The sequence below is a fragment of the Cheilinus undulatus genome, linkage group 8 (assembly GCF_018320785.1).
Source record: "Cheilinus undulatus linkage group 8, ASM1832078v1, whole genome shotgun sequence".
Lineage (NCBI taxonomy): Eukaryota > Metazoa > Chordata > Actinopteri > Labriformes > Labridae > Cheilinus > Cheilinus undulatus.
Genome location: NC_054872.1, coordinates 19,500,830 through 19,513,607, shown reverse-complemented (window position 1 = coordinate 19,513,607; position 12,778 = coordinate 19,500,830). Strand labels below are relative to the sequence as shown.

The following is a 12,778-nucleotide window of genomic DNA, read 5'->3' as shown; positions in this document are numbered from 1 at the left end:
GACACACCCTGGACAGGCTGTAGGCCTGTAATGTTCTGTAGGCTTTGAGACAGCCAGAACATTGTAGGCTGTAATAGCTCTTACATTTTGTACATGCATGTTCATGTATGAAACTCAAGCCGTTTTTACACAGAGATTCTGTAATAAAGGCGAAAAGGAATGCCCGTCTCTGTTCCGCAACGAGCAATTCACACAAAGGTGTAACAGAGCTGTGCATGCCCGAGCTTACATACACACACCCTGGTGTCCCATAATCAGATGGCAGCCGCTGCCCGAGCTGCTGCTTTCAATGAAACTCGAAACTCTGGATTTGGTTCAAAACGTTGTATTTTCTAAATGAAGTACGGGGAAAATATCATGAGCATTCATTTGATCGATTAGATCCAATAGACTTTTTTTCCTCCATGTTTCTGAGTTGGAGGTCCGACTTTAAGCCGTGTCACAGTGAACATTTTTATGTCGGAGGTCAGAAACTTCAGAGTACCGAGCTCACTTGAACACATCATGGAACTTTTCAGACGCTGCTGTGAGCAGAGATGTGTCTGCTCTCTCCTCTCCTGTACAGAGTGTGATCAGGTCTCTAACCTCACAGTCTCTCCAGTTAATCCACACTATTCTTTGTTTTATCCCCCTGTTGTTTTCTCCAATGAAATGCCGCTCGATTAAACTGCACTAGTTTTTTAAATCTCCCGTTTATGGAGACAGCAGCACACACTCGCTGTTGCGGAATGCCGTGATGTCCTTTCACACTCGTTGCGGAAAAGTCTGTTACGGTTCTGATACTACCTCTCGATGTGGATCAGAGGTGGGGTGAGATTGACCCCCCCCCCATTGCGGAACGGTCGCTTCATACAGAACGGTGTTGTGGAACAAAGGCGTAACAGACACAGAAAAGAGAGGCAGTGTGAAAGTAGCTTTAAGGAGACCAGAGGTCACCAGCCAAAAATGATGATTCAGTGATTCAAGTTTACCATGCTAGCTGAAGGGTTATTTCCCCTTCTTAATCTCAATATCCCCCTCTCTGCATCTGTCCTTTCTGTGTCTCTCATCCAACTTCTCCATCTTGCTTTAGTCCTTTGTCTTCTTGCTCTGTCACCTTTTAACCTCCCCATCCCCCTTTGACTGCCATGTGTTGCTGGTCTGTAACACCTTCACATCTGTTCTGTAGTTTCTTGACATGCAGTGTTACAAAGAGCTGTTTATTAGTTGAATCAATTTTTCCGAGCTTCCCACACTATCTCCTCATAATAATACAAATGAAAGGTGTCAGGCAGCGCTGGCTGTATCCTACGCCCTTTCCCAGCTCAGTGAAGCACCTGTTCTCTGATGATGACATTTGCCTCTCATGTAATGAAAAAATAACTTATATTTTGGCCCAAACATGTGTTTGAGGGAATAATGGGGGAGTTCCAGTGGATATACTGTGCGTGTCTCGATCCAATTCAGTAAGATACCTCAGCAACTGTCAGGAAGAGTTAGCTTCTTTGTTTGTTCAATGCAGCAGGCTGAGAAATTGTAAATCTTTTACCTGTAGTGTCAAAGAGGATCCTAGGCTATGAAACACTACTTTTCTGGCTCTACAAGACCCATGTTTAGCTTTAGCATTTATGGTGAATGCTAAATGCACTGCAGAACCAGAATCAGAATCATCTGTATTGGACAAGTATGCTTTCATAACAAGTAGTTAGCTTTGCTCTCGGTGTATAGGGAATAAACATTAAATATAAAAAACTGATTCAACTGAAAAAAAGTTTTGAAAAAACTAAGATTTAAATATACAAAAGCTCTTGTTAGGTTTTTTTTTTCTAGAATTAAGTCTGTATTCATTAACAGTTTGGTTGCAAGATGTGCAAAAGATGCAAGAATGCTGTCTAGACATGATCAGAAGTATAAAATATGCAAGGATGCTGGCAGATTTAAATGAGGGAGAGAAGATAATTTAAGATAGTTAACATTATTTAGTGCAAATGTGCATGAGGTGAGCCTCAGTGAGCTTTCCTACAATTTTGGAGCTACAGTAAAGCCATAAAGCCGCATATACACTGTGCGATTTCAAGCTGACCATACAAGAGTCGTGGCAGATTGTCATCTCATACTGTACGACTGAATCATTTACAAGGCACGACCATCACGCATGAGTTGTGTGCTCACACTGTACAACCCGACGGTAGTGCACAACCTGAGTGCTCACACTGTGTGACTGAAGTCGGGTCAGACTGTGACAGAAATCTGCGGAGTTTCCTTTTTGAAAAGTCTCATGGTCTGAGGGTGAGGTGTTTCCAGTCATATTCTCTCTCTCTCCCCCTCTATCTCTCCTGCTTTCTCTCTCTCTCTCTCTCCCTCTCTCACTATCTCTCTCTGTCTCACACACAAACAGCATCACCTCTGTGTCAGCTGCAGGTCCGCAGTAGGAATATTTCCTGCTCGTTTATTTCCTTTATCATAGCGGGGTGCATCAGAAAGTGATTCCAGCCATTGTCATGGTAATTTAGGACGTTGTCTGACAATTTACAAAGGAAAACGATCACCAATCAAAGTTGTTTAATCTGCTCCCGTTTCCGCTCTCACTGTGAAATGTCAGTAGCATACGGCTAAAATATTAAACAAGCCAGAAATCTTTCTAACCAGTTGGAAGCAGGTCATGGGGTCGTAGTTGGGCTGTGACTGTTGTGTGGTCACCATATTGACTCTGTGACTGTTGAGTGGTCACCAGAGTGACGCTGTGACTGTTGAGTGGTCACCAGAGTGAAGCCGTGACTTTTGAGTGGCCATCAGAGTAACTTGGTGACTGTTGAGTGGTCACCAGAGTGACTCTGTGACTGTTGAGTGGTCACCATAGTGACTCTGTGACTGTTGAGTGGTCACCAGAGTGGCTCTGTGACTGTTGAGTGGTCATCAGAGTGACTCTGTGACTGTTGAGTGGTCACCAGAGTGACTCTGTGACTGTTGAGTGGTCACCAGAGTGACTCTGTCACTGTTGAGTGGTCACCATAATGACTCTGTGATTGTTGAGTGGTCACCATAGTGACGCTGTGACTGTTGAGTGGTCATCATAGTGACTCTGTGACTGTTGAGTGGTCATCAGTGTGACGCTGTGACTGTTGAGTGGTCATCATAGTGACTCTGTCACTGTTGAGTGGTCATCAGAGTGACGCTATGACTGTTGAGTGGTCATCATAGTGACTTTGTGACTGTTGAGTGGTCACCATAATGATTCTGTGACTGTTGATTGGTAATCATAGTGACTCTGTGACTGTTGAGTGGTCACCATAGTGACTCTGTGACTGTTGTGGTCACCAGAGTGACTCTGTGACTGTTGAGTGGTCACCATAATGACTCTGTTACTGTTGAGTGGTCACCATTGTGACACTGACTGTTGAGTTGTCACCATAGTAACTCTGTGACTGTTGAGTGGTTACCATACTGACTCTGTGACTGTTGAGTGGTCACCATACTGACTCTGTGACTGTTGAGTGGTCACCATAATGACTCTGTGACTGTTGAGTGGTAACCATAATGACTCTGTGACTGTTGAGTGGTCACCATGGTGACTCTGTGGCTGTTGAGTGGTCCCCATAGTGACTCTGTGACTGTTGAGTGGTCAGCAGACTGACTCTGTGACTGTTGAGTGGTCATCAGAGTGACTCTGTGACTGTTGAGTGGTCACCAGAGTGACTCTGTGACTGCTGAGTGGTCACCAGGGTGACTCTGTCACTGTTCAGTGGTCCTCAGAGTGACTCTGTGACTGTTGAGTGGTCATCATAGTGACTCTGTGACTGTTGAGTGGTCACCAGAGTGACACTGTGACTTTGTTACTGTTGAATGCAGGCTTAACTGATTGGGCATGTTGGCTCATCGAAACACAGGTATAAAGACGTATCATATTTTTTGTTGAATTTTCCCCTATTACATAGTTCACACTATAGTTCACACTATGTGACTATCCTGAATGCACAATAACCAGTTCAAGAACATGTTAAAGTTCACTTCATACTTTAACCAAGATGACTTTTCTTAACAACATTTAATGTCAGAGCCATCACTTTGAGTGACACTAACAAACTTACTATTCAAGACAGAAAAAGAGTGGGAGCAAGATCCACTAAAGCCTCTGTGGTTTCAGGGTGGGGTTCAGTGGGATCTTGGCTCAGCTCAGTTGGTTCGGTCTATACTCCTTACATACAAGGCTGAGGCAGATGATCAAAGATCAATGTGGTCCAATGCTACAAGTGGACATCATAGGGAGTGGTGAGCCTGTTGACAGTCGGGACATGTATGAACACACAGAGAAATAGAGACACAGTGGAAATATCCCTCCCCTGTCTGTGCTGCTCTGGACAGTGTCATGAAGGGTAAAACCCAGCCAGAAGACCAATCAGCTGAAGACACTCCTGGGATATCATTGGTTTTAATGACAGTGGAACTTTCCTCCAAAGCAAGGAAATACTTGAAACAACCACATGAAAGAGATAAATTATGTTTGTACATGTTGTGAAGCATTTATGAAAGGTTATCAGCCCCAGAACTTCCAAAAAATAATCAAATCTGTGCAACGAAAAACAGATATGCAGCATGTCATTCCTACAGCAGCTGTGGCTTCCCCTGAGTCAATTTTTGAAAGTGTATTTGTCATAATATCACGCAGACCTGTTCTCCTGGGCCTGTGTAACTCCTAAAAGAGAAGGTCAGCAGTACCATAAACAGAAACCGTGCAGAGACATTTTTTAAACACTGCTAACAAAGCAGGTAAAGAGGCTGGCATGGTGTCTCTGGCAGTGTGTTAGCAGGACAAACGTTATGTCAGCATAGAAGACATGAAGGTGTTTCTTTGGGAGGATGATCGTCTTACAAATGTACTGAGGGACCAAAGGGTTCTGCTGAGAAAGCTGGAGAGTATCTACAAATCAGATGAGAAGCCATCCAGAGCTTCTAACATTAACTCACACTGTAGCATCCATCAGCTAACACATAACAGAAGAAAAAGATATGAATGTTTTTAAACATAATTCTTTAACTTTAAAACACTGAAAAATGCTTTCAGACCCTCAAATGTATTACATGGAACTTTAAAGACAGTGTAGTAGTAGTATAAACAGTCTGACTGTCAGTACAAAGATGATTAGGCCACTATTTCCTTGAATTATTTGAGACCAAATCAAAAGTATGTTCTATTTAAGGGCCTGCACCATTCAAAATGTGCATTTGAAATCAGATTGACTGTTTCAAATGCTCCTCACAAATGCGGCTTTCTTTCCCTGTCCAACAAAGAATCAATTTGGTGCATCCTTTGTTTTAATGCACAGTAATTTTAGAAATAAATCCCTTAAAACTAAGTAACTGAGAGAGTCAATGCCATGGAAATGGTGCATCGTCTCCTTCAGTCGCAGTGGCATGAACTGGCAGCTGTTTAGAACATACAGAGCGTTGAAGTAGTTGTGAGTTTCAACTCATCTCATCATGAATCTTTGGTCTGAACAGGGCTTTACACATGAAATAAGCATGTATGAAACATGCTTTAGCTTCGAATGAAAAAAAAACATGCTTAAGAGAGTGTCTTCTCATCAATGAACACAGAGCTGACAACAACAAAACCAGAGGCCGTTTGAGGTCACTTTTGTACAGCCTTTACGAAACAAGAATTTGTTGGTATCCTGAAAAGTTAAATAACTAAAACTTTTTTATGTACTAAGCATCTTTCTGGCCCCCTGCAATCACCTAAAAAATCCCAGAGCTTGATAGACCTGCTAATACTTGCTAAGCTACAACTGGAAAATCAGTGTTTCGGCAAAGGTTTACAAACAATAAATCTACATCCTGTTTAATATCAAATCATGCCTAATACTTCTAGAAAGACTATGGCTGTAGTGACTTTATTGCTAACCATGCAAAAAATGTAGAACCTACTAGCAATAATGCAACATTGTCATACTTATGTAAACTTTAGTTATTAGTGCTGGAAAGAGCAGATCAAAAGATCCATCTGAAGAAGTTCTTGACCTCACTATTTCATGGAAGAATGTCAAAAACCATCCAAAAGATCTGTACTGGAGATTTAGAGTGTACATAGGAATAGAAGGATTTACAAGGAAGAGCTGGTTATAGTAAAATAGATGTCTGACTCCTTAGAATTAATAAGAGCATTGATCATGACAGTTTTGTCAGCTGTAGTTTAGGTGTCAGTTCCTTTGTGTCTCTATTTTGAGCATTTCAATGTAGATTCTTTGCAGTGGTCTGAAATATCAGCATAGTCCTTCCAAGTAAAGTGGACACTGCTGATAAGTTGTACATTGATCTACGAGGGGAGACTGGTTTAGATGAGACACTGATCTCATATAATCAGTGTTGCATGTGGATATCCACAAAAATTCTCACTTGTGACTTTGTCCCCTGCATGCAAAGGCTGTTTGGTTTTGTTGTGGCCAAGCCTAACATATGTTTAATTCTGTCATTACTGCTCCTCATTAAAGTTCAGTGCCAGAGACAGAAACAATACAGCCTTGTTGCATCTTTGTTCCTGGATATTAGAGCCTCTAGTGTTATGATTTACTTCACAAAAACAGAAGTTTGATGCTCTTGTCATCATGTTGCCAGAAGCAGAATGTCTGGCTATCAGCTGCTGTCTGGAAGACAAGCATAAACAAACACACAATTTTGCACAGCTGTCCTCTTTTGGACAATCCATTGAGTTTCATTTATTGCGGACAGCCAACTCAAACCATTACTTTATCTTGATTATAACAAATTTATGCCTAACACTAACCCTGCTTAAACTAAATGCACACCAAACCCCAAACATTAAACGCAAGACTTTAAGTTATGATATGCAGACAGGCTGTATATAGAATTTGATTGTACAATAACGTGGACAATCAAATTCTATATACAGCCTGTCTATATATAGAATTTGATTGTACAATAACGTGGACAAATCTACAGCTGCCTAGGAGTAAAGCCAAACTTTTGGAGCTGCCACCTGATGACTAGCTGCTGTAAATTCATGAATTCCTCCTCCTTCATGTTCACAGATGAGGACTTTAAAGTGTCTCACCTGCATCCCAACCAATACTATAATACAAACGCTGAAACTACAACAAATGCATGACAGATACATGTATTTATAAAGAAACACAAATCTTCAATCTCTTTCTCTTTATTGTCTTCTTTTATTTGTTTTAATATCTTTAATCTGTGTCCAAACACCTGCTGGAAAAATCTGCTGTTTCATAGAGACTTCAACATCATTCAGGGTACCAATATTATGTAATCACTGCTCCAATCGTGGAGAGCTGGTTATGTTACCATTTATCTCATGTTTTATAGTAACCAACAGCTGTTTCCGAAGGGACTTTTCCTCTGCAAAGCACTGTCAGTGCTTGCTCAGTTTGTGTTGTTTTGGAGCAGGTATCCTAGGAAAGTCCTGCATGATTACCACCGAGCCGTGTCATTGTCACTGACATAAAGTAATGATAGTGCTGACAGAAATATATAAATATATAAAGTCATAAGAAAAGGAAGCACTTTCTTCCAGAGCTTTGTTAGGTTAGACGTTTTAAGTAGTAATGGCATGATTGCTGTTCATTGTGTCATCATGTGTGGTAATGCACTGCAGTCATTCCTGCTACATTTCACTGGTATTTTCAATAAAATCTGATTCTGTGTAAGCATGGTGCAGCACTGCCAGCTTCACAGATTATCCCAACACAAGCCAAAAACTTCTGCTCTAATACAGTGAGGCACATAGAGTCATAGAAATGTTATGTTAGGATGGCTACCACTGTACTCCACCTACACACGCAACTATTAACTATATGGCTTTTAGCTGGAGTTATTACTGTTGCCATGGTGTTTTTGTACTCAACAACAAAACTTAAAAGTTGATCTATTATGCAGAATTAAGAGAAGACATAGAATAGAAAATCCATTACCACTATCTGTCAGCTGACAAAATAACAGTAGTTATAATAACAGTAAGTGAAATAACAGTAAGTGGAACAGCAGTTATTGTCTAAACTTTGACTTTCAACTTCATCACTTTTGAAAGTGAAAAGCAAAGAAAACCTTTTTTGACGACCATTATCTCGTAAATGTGGCCTACATGACTATGTTACTGTTCTTTTAAAGGCACTTACTACTAGAAAGTGACTCAAGTGTTATTTTATTTTATTTTTAAATTTTTGATTCTTTTAATACTCATATTAATGAACATGCAATAAATGGACAAAAGTATTTCAACGTCTGGCCATTACACCAACAGGGACTGTTGTGACATTGTATTGAAATATACAGTTGCAAGAAAAAGTATGTGAACCCTTTGGGATTTCTTGGATTCCTGCATAAATTGGTCATAAAATGTGTTCTGATCTTCATCTAAGTCACAACAATAGACTAACACAGTCTGCTTAAACTAATACCGCACAAAAAATAATATGTTTTAATGTTTTTTTTTAAAAAACATGTAAAATTTATGCAGAAATCCAAGAAATCCCAAAGGGTTCACAACTGTTTGTACTTTAATATAGAGTTGCCCCCCCTGCCCCCTTTCTGCAGCTATAACAATTAGAAAAGAGCCTACCCCAAACTGTTGCCACAAAGTTAGAAGCATAGCATTGTATAAAATGTCTTGGTATGTTGAGGCTTTAAAACTGGACTTCACTGGAGATAAGGGGCCTAGTCCAAACCCTGAAAAACAGCCTCATATCATTATCCCTCCTCCAGACAGGTAATGATCTCCTGGCATCCGCTAAACCCAGAATCACCCATCTGACTGCCAAACAAAAAAGCATGATTCGTCACTCCACAGAACAGATTTTCACTGGTCCATAGTCCAGTGTTGGTGTGCTTTACACCACTCCATCCAACATTTGGCATTGGACTTGGAGATGTGAGACTTGCATGCAGAAAACATTGCAATGCAAACAAAATAAGTTGAAATGCAAGTAAGGTTATCTTGTCAATTTAGCAGGATAGCTTTGGGTCGGCATTTTTGTAAAAACTCTAGAAAACATGCATGAGAGTATTAAGGACTTGATATTGGTTCGAGACTATTTAATATGCAATATTTCACTTTTTGAAGGGAAGCATGGCATTTTTCCCACCAGCAAGGAGGTCATGGCAGATTAAAGGTTGGGTATTAAACACAGTTTGACAGACTTTTAGATTTCCTGGAATATTAGTCAAAATTAAAATTCATGTTGTGTATAAGATGCCATAAAAGCACTCACAGTATCTCTTCTGTTTTTGTTAACGCAAATAAACCAGATGCATCATCAGATAATGGATGTGAAGCAAGGATTTAGAGCTTTATGTATCTATGTCATGCTTTTAGTGAAAAGTACAATAATGTTGCCCCTAATCAAAGGTCATAGCAGAGTCACGAAGGCATAAATTTAAGAGTCATGCTGGCATGCATTAATCAGCACCTCAGGAAACCTTTACTCACTGTTTTTGTGGGTGTTTTGTTCGACAAAACAAACAATTCAAGCTTTATCGGAAAGTTAGCATGTGTGATTACACTGCTATTATCTGGTGGTCAGAGACAATGACTGTTTTATCTCCAGGTTTCAGGCAGTACTTAACTGCTTACTCATCCATCAGGCAACTATAGGTAAAACAGATGCTTCATTTTCCCCTTAGCTTTACTGCACACTTCTCTGCAAATGCTACATTCTTTTTTCCCCTGTCTTACCAATAGTTATAGTCTGTCTCACTGTCTCTCATAGATGAAGCAGTGAGGTCAGCTGTGAGACCCTTCTGTCCCCCCTCCCAGACATGCAGACATACCCACTGCAAAGCAACAGCAAGCTAGCACATTAGACCTCCACTGCAGTGTCCATTACTGGGTTTCTTCAGCTGTAAACATAACCTTAGTGGCCTTGTTAGACACTTTGATGTGATGTCTTTTTTCTCTGTGGCATGTTCTACCCTGTCCCACACTCTCTCTGATATCCCAGAGTAGCCAGCAGAGGATATCTGTCACTCAGACTGTTGCACTCAGGTTGCAGCCCGTCCCATCTCTCAGCAGGGATTTGTCGTGCTGTGGTTTAATGATAAACATAACACACGCTCTGTCTGCTTGTTTGTCTGTCTGGCTGTCTGTATCATGTAAAAGTCATTTATAAATACACTCTAATTAACATTCCCTGCACACAGATACTCCCCTGATTCCTCCTCTTTATCGTATCTGAGATACTGATGCTCCTTTCTGATATTTCTTTCCACTTTGTTTTCTTTTCTCTCACTTTCTCTTTTGTCTGACATTCCAGCACTAGCAAAGCCACACACACACCACCCCTATCAGCATTTACTCACTAATGGATTTGTGTGTTTACTCTGAGATGAGGAAGCAGTGATAATAGTGGCTGTAAAGTAATCTCACAACTGTTAACACCCATCTCCCAGGCCTATCTCCTTCATTATCTGGAGCTGCTTTGGTGTGCATGTGTGCTTTGGTACATGTTAGCACAAGTATAAGTTATACAATCCAGGTCATAAAGCATTTAAGGAGCAACTTTGCAATTGCATTTTGTATTTAGTGGTATCTAATGGGTTTAAAGCATTTAAAAAATGAAATATTCTAGCAAACTTTTGAGAAAGAGAAAAAGGAAAGTAGTGGTTTTGATCAAGCATTGCAGGGGGCCATAGTTGGTTTCCCAACTTTTTTATGCAAATTTTCTAGAGTAGTCAGCATTAATGCAATAGTAGTGATAGATTATAGGAATTTTACTGTTCTCTTAGGATGCACTCACACTAGGCCATCTGCACCATGCCTGGGCCCGTTTCAGCCTAAAGTCCGGTACGTTTGGCCAGTGTGAGTGCAATCGTTCCATGCTTCAGCACGGCATGCTTCGCAGCCCAGGCACAGAAGGACGAGGTGGGCCTAGGCACGGCATGGATGCAAATGAAGGAGCACAAGTGCAGGAACGTGACGTAACGTGAAGTAACAACAAGAGGAAGCCGCTTGAGAGTGCAGAGAGCACACACAGCTGCATGCTAGAGACAGCAGGATCCCAGTCAAGTCCACATTTCTACCCAGTTTCTGGCAAAGTCAGGCTTTAATGACTGAGAGGTTTTTTAGTTGGTGAAATAAAGCTTCTTGACTGAGTCACAAGGCAAGGCAAGGCAAGTTTATTTGTATAGCACATTTCAGCAACAAGGCGATTCACTGTGCTTCACACAGGACATCACAAACAGCAGCTCACAGGATAACACACACCTTTCATACTCTGTACATAAAGGGGAGTGCCAAATACGCGGACAAGTGTGTGCCGGGGTTAATCTCATGGCTGATTTAACCTCTCTTATTAAAAAATTATAATGCCAAACTATCATCCACTGAATCAACTTACCTCTAATTCTATATCATGTCACCAAGAAGTAAAATTGTGATCTTGATCACTGACCTTTGAACATCGTTTATTAATCCTTAGGTGTTTTCACCTCCAACTCTCGTCAGAGGGTTAAAATGCTCTCATCACAGTGGAAAAAAACTTCTAACTGAACATTTTAATCCTGCTCTGGACACAGGCTGTCCTGTGACATGAGAGCTTGTTTGGTGCAGCAGGCATCCAGAATTATGCATAGAAATAGTACAGTTCATGACGCATAAAGGAATGCAAGGAGGGTTCAGATAGTATACGGACACGCAGAGGAATGACTGTAGGGGCTCATACAAGTTAAAAAGTCAGAATTTTATTCAGCAGAAGTACCTGGAACTCTGATCAGGCTCCAGATTAAATGATGTGAGCGATTATTCTCCGCTATGAACCTCTCTCTCTCTCTCTCTCTCTCTCTCTCTCTCTCTCTCATTCCTCACAGGGCTCTGTATAGTTAACGTATCTACTGATCCCAGGTCTACTGAAATAACTCCAGTGTCAGATCAGATATTGTATAAATCTGTTGCTATTTTACTGTCTGAAAAACAATACTTATGCATACCGAGTCATCAATACGCACAAATTCATCAGCGGTGGATGCTTCGTGTGATGACTTGGAGCGTGACGTATCTGTGCCTGGATACGTTGAGCAGTGTGAGTGCGGGCCAAAGGGGGGACAGGGGAGGGGGTCAACTGGGCTTCAGCACGGTTAGAATACAGCACGGTACGGATGGCCTAGTGTGAGTGCGCCCTTAGTTCCTTTTTAATCCATAACAAGTTCCCTTTTATGTGGATTGATTCCAAGAGCATAGGCTTAGAAAAAGTTTATCAAAACCCCTCTTTATCAAATCCCATTTTCACTTGTGAAACCCTCTCTCAATCAACCAAGATAAGGCTTTTGACTGTAATGCATAATCCTTCTTTCTGCAGTGTTTCTTCTTTCCATCTACAGTTAGTGGATGTCCTACATACAGCACTTTTAAAGCTCACTTAAAAGGATGACTAAAGTTGAACCAGATTTGCATTCACACATGATAGCACCTCTTTTCTGAAAGTATATTCATTGTTTGTCCCTTTTAATTTGCAATGTAGGAACAGCATATCTTACTTATTGATACTATGCTCTTTGTAAAAGTGTATATGTGTATTTATGCAGTCACGCAGTTGTATTTATGTCATATGTAGAGTAGGGGTGGAAATCACTAGTGGCTCCACGATACGATATTATCACTATACTTATGCCACAGTTCAATATTTTTGCAATTTTAAACATTTTGCAATACACAAAGTATTGCGATACCATATACTGAGTCACAGATGGGAACTCTTACTCAGTGGATAACGTCACCTATGGTGCCCAAGTGTCTCACATCAAGAACAACAACAATCTACCTAAAAAAAAAACA

The 12,778-nt window shown here is 40.8% G+C and overlaps 1 protein-coding gene across 1 annotated transcript in view; it reads left to right on the top strand.

Annotated features, from left to right (window-relative positions):
• Positions 1-12,778, top strand: part of LOC121514073 (A disintegrin and metalloproteinase with thrombospondin motifs 16) — an 88,770-nt gene that overhangs the window by 65,123 nt on the left and 10,869 nt on the right. The window lies entirely within an intron of this gene.